Below are 26,793 nucleotides of genomic sequence, written 5' to 3'. Positions count from 1 at the left end.
GATGAGGAACCTGAAATAAATCCGCAAATGCCGGAGGATGACCAGGAGGATGGCCATGCTCCAGCAAACCAAAACACAGCAGCAGGCATCCGCAGACGTGCCAACATAGTGCGTAATTTTTTTTAATAATGTGAAAAATAACATTATCATCATGCATCTTGAATTTTGTTCACACAAATAAAAAATACATCAACCAACCTTTTCTAGCTTGTGCATGATTATTACATAAAACATTTACGCTGCAAATTGCATGAGAATCTCATGTGGAGTATATACATTAAATTGACTCTCATGTCTGGAGGCTGGCATCAGACATACATCTACCCACACATCCATTTACATTGTACTGCCTTGTATTTAGGATTTGGAGAGCGATGTTTGTCTGCCTGGGCCTTGAATGTCCCTTTTGCCTTTTCCAGGTTTCTGTAAATGTCTTTAAAGGTTTGCTGTATGTGTCCTGACCTAGCTTGTACTTCGGGTACTTCTTGTGTAGCCGCTGGGTGTATCAAAGTGATGAAACTGGGCGGAACCCATAGTTACTGTAAAAAGGAGAGTACTGCATAGATTGATGTTTAGCGCTGTTGTACGCATCTTGGCTAGACATAGCAACTCCACCCATGCATCCGAATTCTTCTCTACGTAACATCGCAAATATTGTTTGAGAGTTTGATTTAGTCTCTTGGTTTGTCCGTCTGACTGTGGGTGGAAGCCAGTAGATTTGGACGTTTTCATGTGTAAAGAGGTACACCAGGCTTTCCAGAATTTTGCTGTGAACTGCGGGCCCCTGTCGGAAATGATATTGGCTGGAAGTCTATGTAACCTGATTACGTGTATCAGTAAATGTTTAGCTAGTTGTTCAGAAGAGGGTTCTTTAGCACAAGCGATGAAATGCCCCATCTTTGTGAGACTATCTACCACTACTACGATAGCTGTACATCCTTGATCTTTGGTAATCCTACTACAAAACCAAGAGAAATAGTCTCCCATGGTACCATGGGCGTAGGAAGAGGTTGTAAAAGCCCTTGGGGTTTTTTATGATCTGTCTTTGCTGTCACACATGTCTCGCAGCGGAGTATCATCTCTGTGGTGTCTTTGATCACGGATGGCCACCAGAACTGTCGGTAGATCCTATCGAGGGTCTTCCCTATACCATTATAGCCTGCACTGGGTGTAGAGTGGCACCATTGTAGTACTTCTTTTCTTAGGGCCTGATTAGGCACTAGTAATTGTTTGCCTTCCATTGGGAGATCGTTGATGACTTTCCATTGTTTTTGTTCCTTCAACCAGTTCTGCCCAATAACGATTCCTGATCCCTTGTGCTGTTTTCTGGAGGAAAGTATCTGTCTGAAGTGCTCCAATCACCTTCAGAGGATCCAAAATGAAATGGATTTGTTCGGCTTTGTTTTCCTCAGGGGTTTCTTGTTGAGACAGTGCATCGACCTTTCTGTTCTCTGAGCCAGGCCTATAGGTAACTACGTAGTGGAACTCTGAGAAGAACGAGGAGAATAGTGTAGTCAGTGCACACCCTTTTTATCCAATGTAAATTAGCTAAGTGTATCAAAATTAAATCAAAGGTCGCGTGCAAGTCAATAAGCAACAGCTAGTGGAAATCCACTGGAATGCCAGACGCACAGCACAAATTAAAGTATTATCATTATATGCAATCTAATGATAAAACGTTGAAATATAGTAAACACTAATAGTTTGTCACGAAAATCAAATCACTCATTGATGCAAATCATATTCATTTCATTGTTGAAAACATCATGAATATAAGAAAGTGGTAAATATACAGCGTAACCACAATTACTTTTACATTTTCATACGTTGCTATGAATCAAGTAACGTCAAAAAACACACAAAGAGTTTTCATATTAGATATAAACAGTGGTATGCGAGTCTTCTTGGTTAAGCCCAATGCATTTCGGGATGATATCCCTTCTTCAGGGGCACTATTAATAAAAGAAGAAAATGCTATAAGAATGACATTAATATAATTTAAGAAAAACGAATTGGCACACATTGTTGCTCAATAACAATGACCAAGGAAAAGCGTTATATAAAACAACCTGATGTGCCTGCTAATAGTCAAATCCGAATGATGAACACCAAACTGCAGCCAACAGGTTGTGAATAAACGTGAATTAGTTGAAAGATGATTAATCAAGATGAAAGTCAGCAAAAGACACCATTCGAATGTGCAATGAGTTGAAAAAACAAGGTGAATGTAAAAAGTGCTGAGACCCTTAAACAGTGCGGAGCTTCAATGTTAGTAATCCAGAGAGCACTTAAGCCAATCCAAATGCAGAAAGTACAATCTGCTGAGAAACCTCAGTGGTTGTAAAAACCTAATCTGTATGAATAAAATATGACCCAAACGTGAATTTCCTTGACAAAACACCTAATGTCTCTCCAATGTTTTGTATGTAAATAGAATACTCACTAAATTAATTGTATCGAGCTGCCAAACGTAGGTAAAGGAGCGAACAGAGATCAATCTGTAATAATGAGCAAATGCTTAATATCACTCGAGTACAAACGCTGCAAAGTTTAAATAAACCTCTCGCGTTGAAAATCACTTAAGTACCTTACATATGATGATCCTAGGTATTCTAGCTGAAAGAATACACTCGTGTGTCCATGGGCAGGAAACCCTCCGTAATATGTAGCAGAAAATAATCTAAAACACAAGAACACAAACGTGTCCTGAAACACTGAAAAATTCCCTCATAAGCATGTGGATAAACCATCAAACGTCAAACTCTACGAAAAGAGCACTACTAAGCACTTACTACGTCGCTTGGCTATCTCATAGTGATTCCACACGAAGACGAAGTAACACCGCGGTATGGACGAGTAAATAAACGTGCATAACGCCATCATGAACATAGAAAAAGGACCGAGCACGGCAGACATCTGTAAGTGATCAAATCGAATAATAGAATGTATCCATGAAACGAATGCCTAACAGTGTAACTCGACAAGCGGCGTAGTAAGTGCTTAGTAGTGCTCTTTTGGTAGAGTTTGACGATTGGTGGTTTATCCACATGCTTATGAGTGAATTTTTCAGTTTTTCAGGACACTTTTGTGTTCTTGTGTTTTAGATTATTTTCTGCTACATATTACGGAGGGTTTCCTGCCCATGGACTGACACACAAGTGTATTCTTTCAGCTAGAATACCTAGGATCATCATATGTAAGGTACTTTCGTGGTTTTCAACGCAAGAGGTTTATTTAAACTTTGCAGCGTTTGTACTCGAGTGATATTAAGCATTTGCTCATTATTACAGATTGATCTCTGTTCGCTCCTTCACCTACGTTTGGCAGCTCGATACAATTAATTTAGTGAGTATTCTATTTACATATAAAACATTGGAGAGACATTAGGTGTTTTGTCAAGGAAATTCACGTTTGGGTCATATTTTATTCATACAGATTAGGTTTTTACAACCACTGAGGTTTCTCAGCAGATTGTGCTTTCTGTATTTGGATTGGCGTAAGTGCTCTCTGGATTACTAACATTGAAGCTCCGCACTGTTTAAGGGTCTCAGCACTTTTTACATTCACCTTGTTTTTTCAACTCAGTGCACATTCGAATGGTGTCTTTTGCTGACTTTCATCTTGATTAATCATCTTTCTACTAATTCACGTTTTTTCACAATCTGTTGGCTGCAATTTGGTGTTCATCATTTGGATTTGACTATTAGCAGGCACATCAGGTTGTTTTATATAACGCTTTTCCTTGGTCATTGTTATTGAGCAACAATGTGTGCCAATTGTTTTTTCTTAAATTATATTAATGTCATTCTTATAGCATGTTCTTCTTTTATTAATAGTGCCCCTGAAGAAGGGATATCATCCCGAAATGCATTGGGCTTAACCAAGAAGACTCGCATTCCACTGTTTATATCTAGTATGAAAACTCTTTGTGTTTTTTGACGTTACTTGATTCATAGCAACGTATGAAAATGTAAAAGTAATTGTGGTTAAGCTGTATATTTACCACTTTCTTATATTCATGATGTTTTCAACAATGAAATGAATATGATTTGCATCAATGAGTGATTTGATTTTTGTGACAAACTAGTAGTGTTTACTATATTTCAATGTTTGATCATTAGAATGCATGTAATGATAATACTTTAATTTGTGCTGTGCGTCTGGCATTCCAGTGGATTTCCTCTAGCTGTTTCTTATTACTCTGAGAAGAACCTCATCCAGCGTAGTTGTCTGAGGGATAAGATGCGGGTAGACCGCATGAACTGCAGGTTGCGGTGGTCAGTATATACTGTCACCACGTGTTTGGCTCCTAATAAAAAGTGTCTCCAGTCGCTGAATGCTTCTTTTATGGCTAGAAGCTCCTTCTCCGCTATGGTGTATCTATTCTCGGCCTGATTCATCTTTCGTGACATATAGGCAATGGGATGGAGTTGCCCCGTGGTTGGATGTCTCTGCGACAGAATGTCTCCAATCGCTACATCGGAGGCATCCGCCTCCACGATGTACGGACTTTCTGATTCTGGGTGAGCCAAGATGGGGGCTGTGACAAAAGCGATTTTCAGACTCTGGAAGGAGTTCTCAGCTTTGTCCAGAGAAACAGTGCGTTTTTCTTCAGTAGTCTAGTGATAGGAGCCATTGCATTAGAAAAGTGATTAATGAATCTGCGATAAAAATGTGCAAATCCAAGAAAACATTGGATATCTCGCACATTGGTAGATTGGGGCCAGTCTTTCACAGCTAGTATCTTTCTTTCAGACATCTTTTGTCCAGTCGGTGTCAGCATGACTCCCAAGAACTCAACTTCTTGGACGTGAATCTCACACTTACTGAGCTTACAATACAGCCTGTTTCGTCTTAGGGCCTTGAACACTTGGCATACATGTGAACGATGTTCTATCGACGATGAGTAGATTAAAATGTTGGCCACCACAAACTTATCCAAATACTCCCGCAACACCTCATTCACAAAGTTCTGAAACGCCGCGGGAGCGTTGCACAACCCAAAGGGCATTATTGTATACTCATACAGTCCATATCTTGTGCAAAAGGCCGTTTTCCACTTGTCACCCCCTCTTACCCTTACCAAGTGGTATGCCCCTTTCAGATCCAGACGTGTGTAAATTACAGCGGTTTTAACCTGTTCCAGGAGAACCGGGATCAAGGGCAAGGGGTACCTATTTTTGATTGTTACATTATTCAACGCTCTGTAGTCAATGCACGCTCTCTTCTCTCCGTTGGCTTTAGGGATAAAGAAGAGAGGAGAGGCAGCTGGAGACCTAGAGGGGGCGTATAAACCTGTTTTCTAGATATTTATCTAGATATTCTCTTAAGTGGGTATTCTCTGATTCCGTTAAGGCATACAGCCTTCCACAAGGAATTACTGCCCCAGGCATCAAATCAATCCGGCAATCGTAATGCCTATGTGGGGGTAAGGCGTCAGCTAACTTTTCACAAAAAACATCCTGATAGTCCCTGTAACAGGAAGGTAGTTGGACATCGGTTTCGGCAGCTGTTGCTACGGTATGTGAAGTATTTACCTTGAGCTCGGATGTCTGAGGCTCCCCTAAACAATGATCGCTACACAAAGAAGCCCCAAACTCTACCTGCTTTTCCTGTCAATTAACCACAGGGTTGTGCAGCCTCAACCACGGGAGACCTAGTATTAAGCCATATTGTGGGGCCTCATTGACATTGAAGCTCAACTATTCACCATGTCTTTCTGCACACCTCATCTCCAAACTGCCAGTGTGGAATCTTATAGGGCCGGTACTCAGCTTTTTTCCGTCAACTGCCAACACATCTTCGGGATTTTCCTTTGCCAGTAACCCAAGACACACATTTTAGGCCATACCAAGATCTATGAACAACCCTGTGGCCCCTGAATCGATCATGGCACTCAAGGCCTGCCAGCCCTTGTGAGTCTTTAACTTCACAGGAAGAAAGAAGTGTTGGGACGAAAGTTCAGTGTTGTCTATTATGGAAGGGATACGAACGTCACCCAAGGATTTCCCTTCTATATTCCTTGAGTGTGTTAGTTTTCCTGAGGGCTATCACGGCTCACTACTGAGGTACGTTTCACTCCAAAACTTGATTGGGGTTTTGCGAGACATTCCTTTACGAAATGCCCCTTTTTCCCACAGTACATACAAAGACCTGTTTTCCTTCGGATTTCTCTTTCAGCTTGGGTTAGAGGAGCTCGCACGGTCCCTATGTCCATAGGTTCAGTGGAGGGCCCGAACCCCTTTCTGTGCTCCTGCCTTTGTCAAACCTTATTGCTGGTCTTTCTACTCTTTTCCTATCCCATCTGCGTTCACCAAACCGAAAGTCTAGCCGTAACGTGAGGTTAATTAAATCGATACATGTTGAGGGTTGCGGATCAATCTGTGCCAGCACATCTTTCATGTCGTCTTTTAACCCTTGGTAAAACAGGGCTGCCCTTTTTTCTTCAGGCCATTTGGGTTTCTGACACTAACCTTTGGAAGGTATTGATGTATACCACCAAGTCCTTGTTGCCCTGCTTTAACTCAAAGAGCTCTCTGTCTGCCGAAAAAGAGGCAGCCCTACGGTCAAACATGGTTTCGAACTCTTTTCTGAAATCATCCCAATCATACAGGAGTGGGCCATCTCGTCGTACATAAGGCACTGCATACTGAGCTGCATCCCCAGCCAAGTAGGATATCATAAAGGCTACTCTTGCCTGATTCGTGGGAAAGGCTTTAGGTTTACACGTAAAATGCAAGAGTATCTGAGTCATGAAGACTTGGAATTTGGTAGCCTCCCCATGAAAACATTCAGGGGCGGCTAAGGGAATAGGTGTGGGTATTTCTACTGTTAAAGGAGTATGAGCAGAGGGAGTCTCAAACTGAAATGTGCTCCAGCTAGTGCAACAGTCAATCTGAACATTGAAGGGGTTCCTCTGTAACCTCTGCACTGTATCCTGCAGGGCTGCAGTCTCTGCCCTGTAGGCAGCAACCTCCGCCCTGTAATCTGTAAACTTCTGCTATAATGTTACTAATGTGGCTAACACGTCCTCTAGGGTGGCCATGGTAGCAACGAACCGACCAGGAGAGGTATATTATAGTTAAGGCTGATTATTCTGTTGCGGTCCCTCGAAGGCCTCTCAGGGTCGGCTCGTTGCTCAAATGGGTCTACTTATTGACAACCTCAATTCCGAACTGCCATAACAGCACGGAAGATTGAAGGGGTCAATCGGGGGAAGGAAAGGATGGGAACAGCGGGGAGGGAGACCTGTAAAGAAGTAAAGGTTTCTATAAGACAGGTTCAATATAAACAAGTATAACAGCCCCTGCTTATTTCCACATAGCGGCCCCTGTCTACCTGTAAAGAAAATTAGCCGTGATGAGTAGCCTTGTAAAGAAGGACGATTGTGTAGTCATCTGAGCCTTCTCCAGGCTACCTAGTTTTGTATGTAAAAGCAGACCTTTGTATAACACTCAAGACTGGGTACCGTATGGGTGTGTATGTAGGCTTCACAAGGGAAGAAGGATAGGCTATTCAGCTACCACTCTATGATCCCTGCTAAGAATGAGACAAATGTACACACACATCAAATACAAATAAATCTTGGTATTCAATAAAGATTTTGTAAATCAAACGATGCCTTTAAATATTCAGGTTGTGTTCATGAGAAAGATCTATCCTTGAGTACCGAAACCATATACCACCTGTTATCAGTGTGCACCCCCAAGTGCGAGTGAATCGCAGTAGAAGGTTACGCAAAGTCATTGGCTTTGGGAAATTGTTCTAGTAAGGTATAGTCTTCAGGACACACTATGTCCTCGGGTAGAAATTAACATTCGCTTAGGAGCGAGCGCTCAAAATATGCAAATGAACTCTTGGCGGTGTCACTGACACCCGTAACTGTCGCTGAGGAGCGAGCACTTCGAAATATGCAAATGAACTCTTGGAGGTGTCACCGACACCCGTAACCGCCGCTGAGGAGCGAGAACTGTGAAATATGCAAGTGGGCTCTTGGCGGTGTCACCGACACCCTTACCTCACCGAGCAGGAAGATTCAGTAGGTCTGCAGTCGCTGGTTGCCTCCGGACATATGCACCCTTGCTCTCAGAATAATCAGCGGTGTTTTGGTCTCCGGTTTAGGCTTTCATAGCCAACCGAAACCTTCTTGCCGGGTCACTTCCTGTGCGCGCGCATCACACTGCAAAGGCAGCTGGGAGAGGTAGTTTCGGGAATGCCGCCTCCCCCTTCCATTCCTCCCGCATCTTGCGGAAAAGGAAGGCGGCCCTTTTCGAATAAGAGGGGGAAACGTGAGGCTCAGCGGTCGGGGTTCCGACCATGAAAGCTCCACTCGTAATATGGCTCCAAAAGTCCCAAGGAAGACATACAGGTGCCCAATCTCTATAATAGGTAAGTCCCAAGCAGTCTCGACAATCCGACCACAACTTGGCCGCCATATGCAACGTCTTCAGACCATTTTTTTTTTTAACTTAGGAGAGCCAAATTTATACATGAAGCCAAACTCCACTACCCTGTCTAACATGGCTTTGAACATACTGCCAATCAACAAGTCATCTGGAGTAAGCAATAACAAGCTGGCGTTTTTGAATTGGTAAGCCCAACAATAGAGCTGGAGATCTAGTAAACCCATGCCACCTTGTGTTAATTTACGCCTGAGTTTTTTCCTGGACAGCCTAATCCCTTTACCTGCCCAGATAAAGGAGGATAGCTTGCCCTGAATTTTAAGAATTTCAGCTTTTGCAAATTCTATTGGAATATTTTTAAAAAGATAGGTGTATTTTGGAAGGACACACATTTTAATCACGTTAACCCAACCATAATGGGAGCGTGGTATGTTCTGCCATTTTTTTAATAAAACCTCAACCTCCTTCGATACTCCATCTAGATTAGTTTTTGGAATTTCTCCTGGGTCCTGGGTTATTGTAACTCCAAGATATCTAAGCTACCTAGCAAAAATCCCCTCCTGATCGACGATGTTCCATGCCATAATCTCCATTTTGTCATTGCTTATTTCATAGCAAGAAAATGTTCCGTACGTTTGAACTTCAACAAGAAGCTCCGGGAGTGTAGTGTCAACATTAGAGGAGAATAAAATTAGATCATCCGCATGGAGTGCTATTTTTCGCAGAAACCCATTTACTTCAAAAGGAGCGATCTTCTTATTTAATCTTAAGCTTTGGGCCAAGCGTTCTATATAAATATCAAATAGAATCAGGGACAATGGGCAACCGTGCCTGGTGCCACACCCTATATTGGCAACAGGAGAGAGGATACCATTGAGCTGAATCCGAGCCCATGGTGATTATATATTTTTTTAATGACATCTCTTAAACCGTCGGCAAAGCCAAAAAAATTCAAGGTCCTATCCAAAAAGTGCCAATTCACACGATCGATGTCTTTGACTGCGTCAACAGTAATAATTGAAAGAGGGAGACCCTGTGATGACGCCATATCCACCGCCCCAACTAAAGTGTATACCAAATCTGACATCTGCCTGCCTGGGAGAAAGCCCTTCTGATCCTCGTCAATTATTGGGCCTATGATCTTACAATGCTGATTATTTAAAATCCCTGAAAAGACCTTATAGTCGACATTTAATAATGAAATTGGTCGATATGAATGACACTGGGATGGATCCCTACCAGTCTTCAAGATCAAAGTGATAACTGCGTCACTCCAGGAGTCAGGCAGTGGGAATGTGCCATTTAGTATCTCATTATACAATTTCAGCCAGACCGGGATGATTTCCTCCATCAACATAGAATAGACCTCAATCGGGATCGCGTCCGGGCCTGCAGCTTTCCCTTTTTTAGCTGTATCTAACACAGACAATATCTCACTCCCTGTTATTTCTAGTAAGAGGATTTCTTGACTAGCCTCAGTTATTTTTGGAAGCTGTTTTCTTTAAACCACCTATCAATATGTTCCTCTACATTCTGAAGATCTTCTTGATACAGCTCTGAAAAAACTGTGCGAAAGCCTGTTCTATTTTCTCTTTCTCCTCTGTGATTTGTGTACCCACTTTGATCTTACTTATATAATTGTTAGTTCTATCAACCCTGGTCTTCATGGCGAGGAGCTTACCACCATTCTCCTCTTGGTCAAACTCCCTCGTTTTGCTTGTCCCCTATTTTTGAAGTAAGATCTCTTCAGACTTGAGTCTGAACTTCAGCTGAAGCTCCTCAACTCTCTTTATTAAGTTATCGTTCTCTGCTTCAACAGGACAGCTCGCCTTTAAATCAGCTTCTGCCCCTGCTATCTGTAGTTCTAAATCGGCCAGTTCTTTCCTCTCGGCCCTTGCCCAGCCCACAACAGCCCCTTTTAGTACCCCTCTCTGCCAGGCCTTAAAGGTATCCCAAACAATATGCAGTGGGGCAGACCCTACATTGTTTTTGAAGGAAAGCAGCAGTTGCAGTCTTCCAAAAACCAGGGGTTGAAGGTTGCAGGAGGAATCTCCTGTTTAATGTCCATCTCCTTGGAGTAAGCTCTGGAGGGAGTTCTAGGTTAAGAGCTATGGCTCCATGATTGGATAGATGTATAGGCAAGTATTTAATTAAGCTAACTTTATCAAGATCTGAGTGCTCCATGAATATGTAATCGATTTTGGAGTAATGAGAATTCTTTTGACTATAAAAGGAATACTCCCTACTCTCGCCCATTATTTTTTTCCTCCATACATTACAGAGGTTAAAAAATGTTAGAATGTTCAGAAGGTGTGCCTTAACGCGCAGAACTGCCGTCTGTGTTCGAGGGGAGGACCTATCTAGCTTATTATTTAAGAGCACATTAACATCTTCTCCGAAAATCAGAGTGGCCTCATAGTCAGCCAGGGCAAGACAAAGATTGTTCTGAGGTGTGATATAATCTTCATTGGGCCCATAATAACTAACTAAGGTGTATTTGACCTCCTGACATTTGATTTCCGTGATGTTTCAACGTCCTCTATCATCTACCTGTGACTTAATGAGCTCTGCTCCTGAATTCAGATTTAGTATAATGGCAGCCCCTTTTGAACAACATTGCTGATCTGAAACTATGATCTTATCGACCCATCTTTTGTTTTCCAAATAGTGCTTTACATTCTGCTAGTAAAAGATGAATCTCCTGAATTATAAGGATCCTTGCTGAACTATTTTTTAAGTATTGAAGTATCAGGCGCTGTCTTCCTTTAACTCTTAAGCCGTTAACATTCCAACTTAAATATTCAAGGTATCGATTCCCCCCACCATGATCCAAACTCCACCCTCTGCTGTAGCTACTGGAGGTTATTATGTCACATGAATGTATTAAACATTTTTTCCCCAATGCTCCCCACCAACAAACGTGAAAACCCTTACTACCCCTACTATCCCCCAACCCCCCTTACCTCCCCCCAAACCCACGAGAACCCTCCCAGACTGCCCATTGGCAATAAATATTTCCTTTTGAGCCAAAGCCCCCTAGCCTCCAACGTAAATAACAAAACCAAAATAACAATAGATGCTGAATGCCCTCAATTCATAAACTATAAACTACACACTAGATTTGCTTTGTGCCAAAAAGGTATTTACTTCCTCCGGAAACCTGAAATTATACATTTTGTTTGCCCATACAACTTTCAAAAAGGCAGGAAATCGCAGCTGGATTTGAGTTCCCTGGTCTCTTCATGCGTTCATCCGCTTACCCAATTCCCATCTCCTATCTTATGTGACCCGGGAGATGTCGGACCGGATTCTGAAGGTGGCATCATGGATCTCTATTGCCTTAAGTGTAAGGGCCGCCCCACGTAGTTGCTCCTTAAAAAGATAGGAGTGGATATAAACTAAGATTTTTCTTTTTTTTTCCGAGCAGGGTTCAACTTAAAGGGGCCTCTATAGTCTCACTGGATTTCAGTTTCCCAAACTGGTGCCGCTGCAATCTGAGGCAAAGCTTTAGTCAGGATGTCGATAACAGGATTTTTGGTTGTCACCTTCCAACCCTTCTTTTAAGTCTAAAGTCCTAATGTTATTCCTTCTTGAGGTGCTTCAAGCCTCTCCAATCTCTCTGCCATGTCCCCCTCTCTATCCTTCAGTCTAACCACTTCTTGGGAGTTCTCTTTGACCTCCTGGCCCAGTTCCCCTACTTTATGTTTAAGGTCCTCCATCCTGATGTCAGTTCCAACAGATTTCCTCTAAACCAGTGCATGTATCCTGTATCTTTTTTTGGTTTGTTTCAGAGGTTGAAAAGTGAGCTCCAATCTCCACTGATAACTGCCTTAACATCCCATGTAGTGTATCTGACTCTGAGCTACTGCCTCTGATGACATATCCCCTACCTCACCTCATTACTCTTGTCCGCCCCTGCCCCCCACCGTAGAGGTCGTCATACTTAACGGGCGAATCGGTTGGAAAGTGCTATAGAGGGGTTTACTTCCAAGAATTCTCCTCCTGCTGCTACTAACCCAACCTGTTTTACTGGTTCCATATTGCACTGAGAGTTAGCCAAAAAGTAGGATCTAGTGAGGGAGTCACCTTTGCGGGAACCAAGTTTTTACTTTTCTTCCGACTCTTTGCTGGAGTAAGCTTAGCGGATTTATTGAGAGGCTGCCTATGCTTGTACTTCTGCCTCCTTTCTACAGTCTCAATGGCTTGACACGGTTGTGTTGCAGGAGCTTCTCCACCCAGAAAGATACCCGATCTTAGTTTATATCTTTTGCCCAGTGGTATCTCAGTGGTAGGGGCCCCAACTACAGGATTATTTGACTTTAACTAACCCTCCTTGATAGCCTCGGATTGTCCAGGTTGCTCAGTAGCTAACTCCATGGAGGAAAGGACAGGCTAATATCTCAATTTCGTTGTTTTGTTTTGACAACACACTGGGTGTAACAAGCCTGGCCATTAAATAGCCCTTTTCTACAACCATATCATCTTTAGAGGGAGTTTGAGCTGCACCAAAGTGGAATCCACCTGGAACAATAGATTCTGTGATGGAGTCAGGAGAGACTTCCTGTGGTTGATAACAAAGCCTAAATCTTGGAGAGGATGAATTGCCCATGAGAGATGGAGAAGGACCGTCTTACGTTGTAGAGCCATGATGAGAATGTCATCTAAATAGAGACCTAAATGCACTCCCCTCTCCCTGAAGTATTGAACTACTGGATGAAGGCGCTTGATGAAACACCAAGGAGAGATTAAAAGGAAGAGTGGTAAATTTGTATCACTGTTGACACCAACAAACTGAAGGAATCCCTGGGTATGCATCCTTCGGATCGAGGCTCACCAACCACTCTCCTTTCTGCAAAAGGTCTTGAAGCAGATGGATGCCCTCCATCTTGAAATAGCGATAAACCACCTAAGAATTCATCGTCCGAGATCTATAACTTGGTGGACACACCTTCCTTTTTCGTTTACAACTAAAATTGTGCTTACAAAGCCGTTGGGTTGAGGCCGCATGCCCTAGATCTCGGCATCTATAAAAAGACTCTCTGACTGGGAAAACTGGAAAGGGGAGGGGGAACCTCCTGAGACGTGGTCACATAGAATTCCAGTTTGAATCCCTGTGCTATCTCTAAAACCAAGGAATCCTGAGTAATCTTTCTCCAATTGTGTAGGAAAATTTGAGTCTGCCCCCAAAGCTATGTCAGAAAAGGAAAAAAATGTACCTGCAAATGCAGAGTCCGATGTTGTGTTTCCCCCCGCCTTAGCCACCCCTGTAAGAGCGACCTCGGCCACCTCGATCCGAGGGATAGAAGCTGTTGGAACCACAGTAGGTTGATGCACCAATTCTTTTGTGGTAGTAACCACTAGGAGAGGCCTGTGTGGAGCCATGGCCCGGGGCCCGGCACCTGGCCCCTGTAGCGTCTGGCCCTTGCAAAAAGGTCACTGTTAAAGACCTTATTAATCAAAGACTAGGCCTTATCTAATGCTGAGAATGTGGCAACATATATGTCCAGATCTTTTGCAAAATTATCGCTGAAGAGAAGGCCATTCGCTAGAGGACCGGAAATGTTAAATGTTGCTTAGTCAGCCAATTTAGGATCAATGGGCATTAACAATGATTTGCGCTTTCAGCGGAAATGGCGCAATTAGCATTGCCCAGGAGGTACAAAGTGCACTCGGACCATTCTAACAGGACATCGGAATCTACTGAGGAGTTGGAGTCCTCAGCCTAAACAGCATTATCCAAGATCTTCATGAGTGGATCCGAAAGGTCCAGAAGTTTATACTGGCTGCTGCGAAATACATGATCAATGCATTCTTGGGATCTTTATTTTTACAAGAATGCTGCCAAGGGAGGATTGAGATCGGGATAGTTAATGACCTTGCATGGGAGTGATGGACGAGGGCATTCAGAGCGCAAAGTGTTATGAACCTCCCATTCAAAACCCTTGCGCCAGCAGGTCGGGAATAAAGCAACTAGTTCTGGAAAGAGGTACCCAATCTGTCGAACAAGGGTGAAGGATGTCATCTGGGTTGAATAGCAGATTTTTGGTCCATGCCCAGCCGGGCTTTAAGTGGAATGATGGGACTTTCCATTGGGAAGAAAGTTGGGATTCTTCCAAAGTGGTGGAGTAAGATGAAGAGTCCTCCGAATCCTGCTCTTTCTCGCAGGGGAGCACTGAAGGGCCTGGCGTCACCATAGAGCCATATTCATGATCCAAAAGAACTCCGTTGGCCATTTGCTCTAATTCCTAACCATGAGGACATCCATCCATCCCTTTTCGAGGAGGACCAGGGTCTGTGGACTTAACCTCTAGCTGGGGGATGGAGAGTTTCCGAAGGGCCTGTGCCCAGTTCTCTCCTGCCATAGCGTATTAGAGGAGTTGTGAAGGGGCAGAGCACCCTAACCAAGGTCCTGTTCATAAAGTCTTGCACATGGTTGTCGAGTGCCTCCACCAACAGTTGTTCACTTGATGCTGCTATGGAACTTCATAGTACTCCCCAAAACAATCCTCCTCATTAACAAATTGGGCCATAATTGTGCAAAGCACTGGTATATTTCTCCAGGCCAAATATGGGTACTTTCTGAGGCTGACTACAAGTTAACCGAAGGCTCATGTCAGCACCCATGTAGAGCACTCTGCAGCGAAAGAGGACAAAGTCCTCCGAGCCTGAGGGCCGAGTGGATGCCTGTAAAGCCCCATTTCAAGCTGGCAAAAAAAACAAGGAGGGAGTGTAAGCCCTCATTAACGTGATGGGCCAAACAATTACAGTCAAATGACATTATCACACAATAGTAGTAGCAGTAGAGAGAAAAGTGTGAATTATCTGTTGCTTTGCAGCATCTAACAAAGAGGAAGGACTAAGGTCACATAATATCTTATATGGTCTGATGGGTCATGATTGGTGGAAGAGTATGGATGATGGTCTGAGGCTCATGGGAAATTTAGTATTATTTCTGTTTGATTGGCTGTTGTGTTTTTTCAGAAGCAAGAAAAAGAAGCATATGCAAAGCCTCAGGTCTAAACATAGAATTAAATAAAATAGTCAACAAGCATTTTTCAAACCACAACAGGTTCCTGTGCTTGCTTACTATAACAAATAACACCAGAACAAACAAATGTGAAATACAATGTGGCAATTGTGTTAATAAACACTAATAAATCAGTAACTTTAAAACATTTATTGCATACTTTGAAAAATGTTTTATTTTAGCTTTCTCCTCATTAAAACTTTCTCCACTTCAATCTAAGTTAGACGGAAAATTGCATCCCCTACTTTGTTTTCCGGCTTAATGTTATGCAATAGAAACTTTTCTTGCATTTGCAACAGGATGTTTAGATTCTATTAAGGACACGAAGGTGAGGATTATGCTTTTCAATCTTTACTACTCTTAACAAACAGCAGCCAATCAAAAAACAGTAAGCATATCACACTACATTTCCCATGAGGCCTTGAACCATACCTCTATCAGACCCACCAATCAACAGTGTCCAGCAGGGGCGGTGGGTGACATTTGAAAGTGGTGGGGCGCAAAGTAATTAGCATCCAGCACCTTAGCGAGCGAGCGCAGCGAGCGAGCCCGAACCACAAAAGGGGGGTTAGGGGGGATAACCCCCCCCTAGAAAATTTTGAAAAAAAAGAAGACAAATCGTGCATTTTCAAGAAACATTTGAGAAAGCAGGAAGGTTAATAAAGCAATTGTGAAAGTGCAGTTATTACATTAATAGATGGCATAACATAGGTAGCTGCTTATTCAGTATAACCACAGAGCTTCATACATTCCGTCCTATTACGCTCAGGTGCTGAATTCAGACTATAAGACTTTCATGAAAATCTCAGCTCTAAGAGAAGAAGAAGTTGCTCAGCAGTTGGGAAACAGCCTTCACAAGCATTGGGAAAATGAGAGGCAATTACTTGAAAGCAAACTGAAAGCAATGCATCAAGTAGTAACTTAAAGCAATGCATCCAGCAAAACTGTGCATGCAGTCAACCATACAAAAGTAAACTAAAGCAAGTGTGAACCTGTGAACCTTCACTTTGAAAGCAGGGTGCTAGTCAACAGGCCAGCACATACATTTAAACTGAAGAAGAGTACACCTCAGCATGCAGGCACCAACATAAAAGCACCAAGCAAGTCAAACAGTTTAATGAAAGAAAAATGAAAGCAATACATCCAGCAAACTAGACAGTGACTCAAAAAGTAAACTGAAGCAAGTGCACACTGAAAGGAATGCGCAGTCATTAGTCAGACATTCACATAAAAGCAACTTACCAAGACACCTAATCAATTACATGGGAAAAAACTTGAGCCAATGCATCCAGAAAACCAGACCAGCACACCAAAGCATCCCACCACTGATAGGATGGCAGCTGTGCTCTTAGGGTCACCCCTCAGTTTTTTGGCAGGGTTGAGCAACCCCCACTTTTATGCCCTGTGTGTCTGAAGGGGAGACAGGCAAAAGGGGTCATAATGGGACATCTGGCACAGCCACTTTGTAATCGAGGTCACCCACCCAGCTCAAGACTGAGTTACAGGCTGATCCTAAATCTTTAAACAACCACAAGGGTCTCCAGCTAGTTGGTTCTTGAGCCAAAAGAGTCCTCAGCTCACTGGGAGTCTTTACATCGCGCCTGAGATGACATGACAATGTCCCTTAATCCGGAGCAACTGTGGGGACTGGTCTGGGTCTGGATCTGGATCTGACTTGGTACGAGCAGGATACAAAAAGTAACGGGTAGGTGGTAACCCACTTCAAGTGAAGGAGCTGTAAGGAACCTAAGCGCACTGATGTTGATACCACTAACAGGGCAGCTCTGGCTTTCTCAGGGTGGGTGTCAGCTGTGTGATGAAACCAGCATGTGAAGCAGTTACCTCAAACAAACTAAAACCAATGCACTCATCAAGACAAGGATTTACATGAAATCAAATAGAAAACCACCATCAAGCCAGGTAGTCACCTAAAGGCAAATTGAAGTGACTGCACACTATGGGAAGTGCACTTCACCAGCCAGCCTATTACACTAAAGGAAAATAAAAGCAATGCTCCCAGTAAACAAGACTACATAAATTGAAAATGTTTCCCCGCAGGACCAACAGTCACAAAAAGTAAAGAAACAGAACGAAGTCAGAGGCACTCCAGGAATCCAGGTAGTCACACAAAATCATAACTGATTGAGCAAACTGTGTACTGAAAACTATTGCAAATAAGACAATTATATCAGAACAAACTAGTCACAGGAAAACAAATGCATGCACCCATCAAGCCGTGCATCACAAGTCAGCAAACTGAATCCAATTAAACCAGCAATACTTGGTGTCACCCAAAAGCAAAGTATAAAGTGCACTTCAGCACCCGAGATGCAATATGTACACACAAGGTAGTGGCACTCTTACCTGCAATAGGCGTACTTTTTGCCCTTCTTGCCCTGGACGGTTTTCGGGGAGTCGTTGGAAGCGGGGGAATGCTGCAGGAAGTAGTTCATGCGGGCTTTCCAATCTTTCAAACTAAAAAGGAAGAATAAAAAGGCACGTTAAAAACATGTCCCTCTTGGCAAAAGCGAAACAAGTGTGACAACGAACTACAGTAAGCATGCACAAAGAATGACAGGGGTCACAGTGGGGGATGGGCATGCACAAGATCACATGGCGCGGCCGCAGCGCTGGAAGCAGCGTGCATCTAATTTTCACACACCCACTCACTCGCGCTCTCAGACACCCCGGACTTTTCTAGTCGATTCCAGAGCCAAGTATGCGGCACAAGCTCGAAAGAACCACCACAATCCCGGAAGTGACCTTTACACCAAGGTGCGGTGAAGGCGTCTCAAAGTAAAGCTGATAATCGCTTTCCTGCATTCTACATATCATCGCGTATTTACAGACGTTTATGTTAACCCTTTGTTCGGCTCATTTATCGGGCACTGATGGGATTTTGGGAAGGAAGGCAATGTACCCAGATGTGGGTATCGGTCGCAAAAGATATACTCGCCCCCCCTTAGTAAAAAAAGGAAATCTTCCTAAGTACAGAAGAACAAACCTCTTAGTCAGCCCTTTGGGGCGCTTCAAATCGATCTGCACTTGCATATTTCTGCAGCAGATGTATTAACCCGCTGAGCTAAATAAAAGGGGATTTCACACCAATTTAAGTGCACTGGCGAGAAAAAAAACACCTTTCTGTTACAATGTTCTTTAGGACGACTTTGGAAATCATACAAATTCTGCTTTTCGCAGTCAACGACTAATCGATTCCATTATCATTTTAATTGCATAAAAATAACTAGTTATACAGCCGCCATCGAATGCCGGGGTAGCCTAGCCAACAAGGATGCTACATTGAGGACGGTAGTCGGAACAACTGGATACTCGCAGTGAAGCGCGCCAACGAATGGCCAGGGGTAGTAGGCGCTATATAAATGCAATTCCCAGTTTCCCTCATAATACAATAGGCACTATCCTAGGATTCGGCAGAACTCCCTTCCCATCCAAAACTGCTTAATATACATTTGCAACAGAGGTCAACTGACAGCAAACATGACGTACATATAAACACTGCGCAGACAGGGCTTACAGACAACTCTCGCCAGCAGTTCTGCAAACAAGAACACACCAAGCCCAGACTACTGCATGTGATCACTTTCAGATGCTGGTAACATTCCTACTCCCATGGGTCCCGCTGCCCCTGTTCCTTTAACCCTACTGCAAGACCCACCTCCTGCCTCACAACACATGGATGTGATCAACCTCATCGCTGGTACACACATCTGCAAATTTATTTTTGCACTGCCATGTTGAAAGGCCCTGAAACGCTCTACCATAAAAATGTTGGGTATGGGATGCGGTAGCTACAACAGCATGATGTGTGCTGAGAAGGTTCAATGGAAGAGACGCAGTAACATGTACTTGGCATATAACTCGGCACGTAACTCAAAGCACATCAACATATACATTTACAGTTCTGTGCACAATGACATAGATATGCCCCAAATCACATAATGTCAAAATGGAATCTGGACCCATGTCTTGCTCAAACCAGCAGCTTTGTAGTCGCATCAAGTTGGGGCAATGGCATGACCTGGAAGTCGGTGCCCTCGCACCCGGTATTAGCGTTGCCAATATTCTGCAACTCTTTGATAACTTTAAGCCACCAGCTAGCAGCACATTTGTTAAGGTCAGCTGTTTTCATTTGGCCGCTTTAATAGGGTTTGAGTAAACGTTTTTTTTTTGTAACCTGCACACATCACTTTTATTTCTCCTGTAATGCACCGATTGCTACCTCATGTATTTTGGTCGCTCACTAGTGACACTTTTGATCCATGTAACTTATTGTTTGCTTTCGTATTTTGTTCCTCGTGTATCATTATTGGTCCTTTTGTGAAGCGCTCTGACACCTTCGGGTAAAGTCCGCGCTATATAATATTGCATAAATAAATAAATTTAAAAAGCCGGGTCAGCGCCAAAGCGATGGTGCATGCAGGGAGCAGTTCTTCATCATCCGCCGGACACTTACATGGAACCTAGTCATTATTACCGTCTAGCCTTTGCGAGCATCAATACCTGTAACTTGCAAGACTGTGGTTAAAACCGCATTGAGATTGACTCCGTCTTTCGCTCCCGTATGTTGATAAAATGTGTATCATATAAAAACACCTTCAGATCTATTAGTGGGTTAACACTACATAACTTCTAAGACTCTCAGAGCCCTGCGAAAATACAGCGAATGTTAACATCTAGACTCGAAGCACAGGCACCTGGCAAAGGGTTTGAAATCATAAAAAGGCTCTCATAGAGAAAATATTCAGGGCTCATGCTTATGAACACACACATCTTAGAACAGGGGGAGGCAGGAACCGTAACACCGACCCCACAGAGGTGGGGGCTCAACACTGTTCTGACCCCCAACTTATTATAACTAATTTATTTATTTATTTGTATTTATTCATGCGTTTTTCTCTCACGCGGACTTTCCCCGAAGGCGTCAGAGGCTTCACCAGAAGAGCAGGAGGCTGGGAGGGAGGTGAGTGAGTGCCAGAGTCCTTCTGTCCCTGCGCGCGCTGCTTGTGACCCTCGGCAGATGATGCGCCGTGTGACCAGGATCCACACTACACCCGGGGCGGGGGGCTCTCTGGACCTCCTGGTGACCATAAGATAATATGGCTCTGATACGAACCCCTTCAAAGAGCTGCTCTGGAAACCCTCAATAAAGGGGCCGTTTGAAGACACAAAGGCACAAAGACAAACCATGCCTGTCTGTACAGCAGAACGAAGAGGAACGGGCTGTGAACTATGAGCGCTCCCTGCATAGCTGCCAAGGTTTCCGATTGCAATGTGTGACATGCTCATAATTTCAGTGCAATTATGAGTGACATTTTAATGACCATGAGTGACACTTTCTCGTGAACTAACTCAAGCAATGAAAACCAGGGAAACATATCAATATCATACATTACATCCATTTGAGCATCTGGGCTTGAGTTCTACGTTTTTTCAAGTATCCTACATAGTTTAGGTTTGCTGAGCTATGTTCAAATGCTAGTCTTTACATTACCCCATTTGATACATGTATAATTATTTGGTGTGCCATTAAGCTTGCCTTGATGGCATTTAGGCCAAGTTCATTGGTATTTTATACATGTACCATGCCTAATTTGCAATCAAATAAAAAACAGAAGGAGCTCATACTTTTTCTAAAGAGGCTGTCACTCATGCTGCCGAATGTAGGGGTTCATGAATACCAAGGCTTATACATTTTGATTCCACGTCGTGCTTCTTTTTTCAATCAACCTGCTCTTCCTGTGTTCTTATCTCACTCTTGTAGGTTATTTTTCATTCCTGCTATCTTCATGTCACTGTTCCATTATCTTCCTCTGCTTTCGTCTTGCTCCCTTTCTGTAATTCTCTCCAGTAGTAGCTCTGGACCAAAATATGGTGGAAGAAAAATAGCTCTCAGACCCCAAAAATTAATTCCCTCCACTACCAAGCACCTGCATAAATGATGCACTGTATACAGGACAAAGATGAGTCACAAGAGGAGGAAAGCCTCTCCCACCTTCCCGCTTCTCTCATACAGCCACACACACCACCCCTTTCCTTCTGCACTGAAGCCCCCTCCCTCATTTCCACTAACTCAAACACTTTCAGCCGTGATGCGCTCGTGTGCTCACCTTACAATTCTCCTACCCGATGTTCCCCCTCTTTCAGGCAAGGAACCCCTTTACAATACTCCTCGGGCCCCGACAAAGCACTCCCCCTCACCCACCGGGAATACACACTCCCTTCCAGTGTGCAGTCTCTCTCGTACACCACTCACACCTGAGCCCAGTAAAGAGACGTGCCCTGTGTATGAACTAGAAGTCTCTACTTTCTGTGGAGTGCTGCCAGTGCTTTATTTTCTTCCCTCGCTGTGATCTCTGTTATTGCAGTGAGATATAGAAGAGCTGCGCAGTGCTGGGCTGCGCAGAGATGAGCTGCCTTAGCCAGCCCAAGTAAAGGAGGCTGTTGGCTCGCCGAGGCTGAAGTAAAACTAACGGCGGCAGACACCAGCACGCACCCCTGCCAGACACCAGCACGCACCCCCGCAGCCTTGAGCCTACAGCCATGCCCAGGGCAAGCACCCTCGTGGCCCCTAGCCTCGAGCCATGCCCAGGGCAGACCTTCATGAGCGGCACTGGCTGCAAGCAGCTGATCAAGCGCTGCCTCCAGGGCCCATGAGTCTCCTTGTGCAAGGCACTAAAGTGAAACCAAAGTGCTGCGCAACGACGGGATGTCACGACAATCATCTTTCCTCTGCAACCAAATCCTTAAAAAACCTCAGGGCTATATCCACCATACATAACCTAAAACATCCTGACTTCCTTGAACCCAAGTGCGCCGCTGCCGCCCGGGCTGAGCCTCCTGAGCAGAGCTGTGAGAATGAAAGCTGCAGCTGAGACCTGAAGACGGCGCGGCCGCAACTCCCATTTTGACCTGCTACAAACCATACATTAGTTTGCAATGTGTCCACACACGCAGGTACAATGGAGTCGGACGACGGGCTCGAGCAGCTTATACAACAGGCTATGTACACAACATTACAAATAAATGGTAAATGCATTTGGTTTTTTACACGTCGTCCTGAAAAAAAAAACAATAACGGGAGAAAGGTTCCCAAAGTTTTCTTACCGCGGCGCCGACATCCTAGCAGTGCGTGCGTCAGACAGTGTGTGTGCCACCCCCAAGCGCGGCATCCAATGGGATGCTGCACCGGTGGACAGCAGCGCAAGGATTGGCTAGCGTGGCATATTTGCAGCTCGCCCTTTCGCCCTCTGTAAACCCGGGCTGTGGCAGGCGAACAGCACCCCTGGGTCCCGCTGGGGACCTTACAGTGCGCATGCTTGGGAAAGTTTTCAACTTTCCCAAGCATGCGCACTATAAGTTCCCCAGCGGGACTGCCCACTACAGTCTGCTGCAGCCTGAGTGTCTGTCACTCAAGCTGCAGCAGGCCACACCCCCCCTCCCCCGCGCATTCCCGGCGGCTGATTTGTCTTTTATTTAGATAGGCCGGCGGTCGCGATGCGTCCATGGTGGCTGGTGGGGCTACGCCCCTACGCCCCAATGGACGCACCGCTGCTGGTGTCCAGCATATACAAAATAGAATGTCACCATCTTTCTACCTCTTTCTTTGTGAATAAGCAGTCATTATAACAAAGTCCAAACGAGAACATACACAGTTCCAAACTTTCAACGGAGAGTTATCAAGATGCATAGCAAAGGAAAATCTAAATAGTATTGCAAAATCCACTGGTCCAAAGGAAAAGAACGCCAAATGTTGGAAGCTGCCTGTAGGAGAGTAGGATCTGCTTACTATGGTTACCCTCACTTGTTGCTGGTGTTTCACAGTATTTTGACTTTAGTCTGGCTGAGGCCCTGCAATCCAGGACCCCAGCCTAGCTGCTTCCTCTCTAAAAATGATTTCATGTACTTTAGGTACACTCCAGTTTGGTTACTAGGGTACACTTGTGACTCCCTAGTATATGGTACACCAGGTACTAAGGGCATAGGTACCCTAGAGGCCTACCATGGGCTGCAGCATGTATTATGCCACCCCTAGGAAGCCTTCCGAAATGATACCACAAGACTGCTACTGCAGCCTGGGTAAGGTGGTGCACGCACCCCTTACTAACATATAGGTACCTATATCTACCTTTAATCACTGACACATATAAACCTATCAGTCACTCCTATGGCAGGCCTTATCAATCCTGAAGGCAGAGTGCTTGGTTTTGTGTAAGAGTGTGCCCATGCATGAGCAGGACCCCTCTGCAGCATTCGGAGACTATTCTCTGAAGCTGTTCTGTGATGCAACCAGACCATAAACTCTTAAGTGCATTATAACTTTGCAGTAAATGCTAAATTTGGAATGGCTGCATGGAAACATGTCGTGTTTGGTGTCAAACACTTTGGAATCTTACCCCCCGCCAGTCCTGGCGGTGGGGGTAGAATTCCACCCTTCCAGAGAGAGAAACATGTACACACTGGTCCCACCAGTAATAGTTTAAAATAGCCCTGGCATTCCAAAATGGATGCTGCACCCACAGACACGAGTCTGATCTGCTGCTGACCGAAACTCCAGCAGGGGAGGCCTGGACAATGAGTTTCCTGTCACAGGGAGGTGTAACCACCTCCCAGACAGGCTTTAGTTTATTGGGGCTGGGTAGGTGCACTCTGAGAGTGCTTTGAAGTCTGCACTGGGGGCACATTTGGTGTCCCTGCACATAGCCCAGTTGAAACCGGTTGCAGGGGTTACCAGTCCCTGCTCTGGCGCGAAACTGGACAAAATAAATGGGTTCAGCCATCCCTCTTTCCAGACCCTTCCATAGGTGGGTCCCCAGAGTATGTGTAACCCCTTTTCTTAGTATAAGTAAGGGAACCCTGGCAACAGGACTTTACACCTGGACGAAACTCTGAAACTGAATCCTGGAACTTCGACGCTCAACTAAAGACTAGGGGATGGAAGAATCTCCCTTGGGGTCAAGGAGTGACTCCCCTGCTCAAGCAGGCACCAACAAAGCATTTGCCGGTCTGCATCTCCGAATCTCCCGCCAGACTATGAAGTATTTGCAGCCCAGGAAGAGGGTTTCCAGAATTTTCGAAGGCTAACCCATGTCCGTCGCAAAGCTGAGACTCGCAGCACTCAAGAGTGACGTGGAACCAGAACTCCTGGACACCGTGCACATTTGCTAGTGCATTGACTTCCGAGTTTTCCTGAAGTTGTGCTTTGAGTTACTTGTAGCCCAAGCCCCGAGCACTATCTGCACTGAAGATTGTGAGCCTATGCTCCATGAGTGTTCCGTAAGCCCGCTTCTCGCATTTCCGCTCGAGGCTCCTTCGCGATCCCTGGTCAGTCGACTGGTGGGTCCCCTCGAAGGTAACTCTACTTTACTTTTCTTTGGGCTTCCCTGGTTGCTCCAGATGTGCCCTGACTCTCTACCAAGTGGTGAGTCCCTCAGACCTTGCTGGTCTGCACCGAAGCTTATCTCTGCTTTCTGCATGGGTTGCTTTTACCAAGGCTTGTTGGATCCAATCCATAAACCGACACCACAGCACTTGACATCCTTCATGGGACATCTCGACTCCAGATCCTGGTTGTCGTTGACGCCTCCTGGTCCTCGTGGCTGAAGAGTCAAGCTTCACCTGAAATCACCTGAAATCACCCGACATTGGTGGCCATTCGACTAACGTGCCCCTGGTCACTGGCAAGTGACCCAGACTCTGTCCCCTCTGCTTTCAGATTCTTCTCATCTTCGATCCAGGCTTGAATCCCACCGGACACTTTCCACTTGTACGCCAGCAGCACTTTGCAGCAGATCGCCATTGAAAACAACGACGAAACCCGACACCACAAGACACCTATGCACTCGGCTTCCCTGTGGTAACTCGAGTACTCTGGTGCTCCCGTGGGTGTTGACTCTAGAACCCCCTAGTTCTAAAGGGTTTGCTCCAAGTCCTCTTCTAAGTGTCCTGTATCTTTAAAATTCCAACCGCGACTTTCCCCATAGAGGTTAATGGTGATTTGCAGCTTTGTTTAGACACAGCACACGTCCCCCGTGGGTGCCCTGTGTCACTACCTTGGGTGTCAGTCAGTCAGTCAGTCAAACAAAACTTTATTTGATTTGTTAAAACCTTAAAAGTACATTCCACTTTCCGTGATAAGAGAAAGGACAACAGAAAACATGGTAATATTCAACAAGAAAAAGAGCAGCAGCATAACAAGATAATATTAAAACCACAATTACACCTCAAGATACTTAAAATTAACTTCTCTTATTCCTTTTAAAACGGAGTACTATAACATTATTTGTTAGAATCGCTAAAATTTCCTATATATACCTTCTTCAGAATGCAGTTTTTACTACTATTGTCCCTTAGTATCTCTACCTTTATTCAGGGATAAGGGCTACACTATACATGTTCTTCTGCGCATTTGAGGAACCACCTAACTTTATTCATATATTTCCCCAACGCGCAGGCTATGTCTAAAGTCTCCATTTCCACCAAAAGAGTGGCAGCTTGCATTCTGTGCGTAATCTTATATTTTTTAAAAATCGGACATAAAAACTCCTTTCGAAAGTCTAAAAATCTCGTACAATCTAATAAAATATGTGACATATCACAAGTGGTTCCTAAAGTGCAAGTGCATTTCCCATTACTTCCTATCATTGAATTTCGAACCCCGTTATTTGCATAGCATGGGTTTATGCCAATTCGCATTTTCAGGACTTCTCGCCTCAGACTATGGCTGGGTAACCGGTCCACGTAAGGGAAGTGTTGACTGCTCTCCCAAGCCACTTTCATGTGTGCTACCGAGGTCTTTTGAGCAAGGTATTCCTGGTCATAACTACGGGACATATTGACCCCCTGAGTCTTTAATTCTTTTTTCCCAAATATTATGGGGTCTTGTGGCAAACATACCCTCAAATATAGCACCCCATAAGCCTTGCTTATTGAGGCTCTTACCTCTTTTGCCCAGGGGAGCTCACTATTGATAATTTCCTCCTTAGCCCATTGGGAGATTTTAGCAATTTCCCCTACTCCCAACCGCTGCCAGAAGCGTACAAGGCTCATACAAACTGTAATAGCCCAGGAGGTTATTCCCAGCTCCAGTCGTGCTGCCTGCACCATAGAGGATTTTGGCAGAGCGAATAAGCTTTTTAATATATTTCCCTCTTCACTATCCCAGGAGGTCTTGCCACTGAGATAAATAACCTCGGCTCCATACAGAAATTGTGGGGGGACCATTGCTTGATAAGCTTTTAAGACCGGTCTATCTGACCTTTCACCATAGGTGTTATTAAAGCTTTTTAGGCCTTTGACCGATGCCAATGCCCTTATTTTTAGTGCTTGCAGGTGTGTATGCCATTT

The 26,793-nt window shown here is 44.4% G+C and overlaps 2 long non-coding RNA genes across 2 annotated transcripts in view; one reads left to right on the top strand and one right to left on the bottom strand.

The window, feature by feature from the left end:
- LOC144767467 (uncharacterized) overlaps window positions 1-2,824 on the bottom strand; it is a 109,022-nt gene extending 106,198 nt beyond the window's left edge. Inside the window, exons 1-2 of the long non-coding RNA XR_013598218.1 lie at window positions 2,793-2,824; window positions 2,588-2,680 (exon numbers count right to left, since the gene is read on the bottom strand). This is a non-coding gene — a long non-coding RNA (uncharacterized LOC144767467). The remainder of the gene's footprint in view (window positions 1-2,587; window positions 2,681-2,792) is intronic.
- A 267-nt stretch (window positions 2,825-3,091) lies between these two features.
- On the top strand, window positions 3,092-3,915 carry LOC144767466 (uncharacterized). Its single transcript, XR_013598217.1, has 3 exons — window positions 3,092-3,201; window positions 3,291-3,345; window positions 3,837-3,915. It is a non-coding gene; the product is annotated as an uncharacterized LOC144767466 (long non-coding RNA).
- Window positions 3,916-26,793: the final 22,878 nt, after the last annotated feature.

Source organism: Lissotriton helveticus, chromosome 7, assembly GCF_964261635.1.
Source record: "Lissotriton helveticus chromosome 7, aLisHel1.1, whole genome shotgun sequence".
NCBI classification, from domain to species: Eukaryota; Metazoa; Chordata; class Amphibia; order Caudata; family Salamandridae; genus Lissotriton; species Lissotriton helveticus.
Note: the sequence above shows the minus strand (reverse complement) of the source record. Positions and strands in the feature narration are given on the sequence as shown.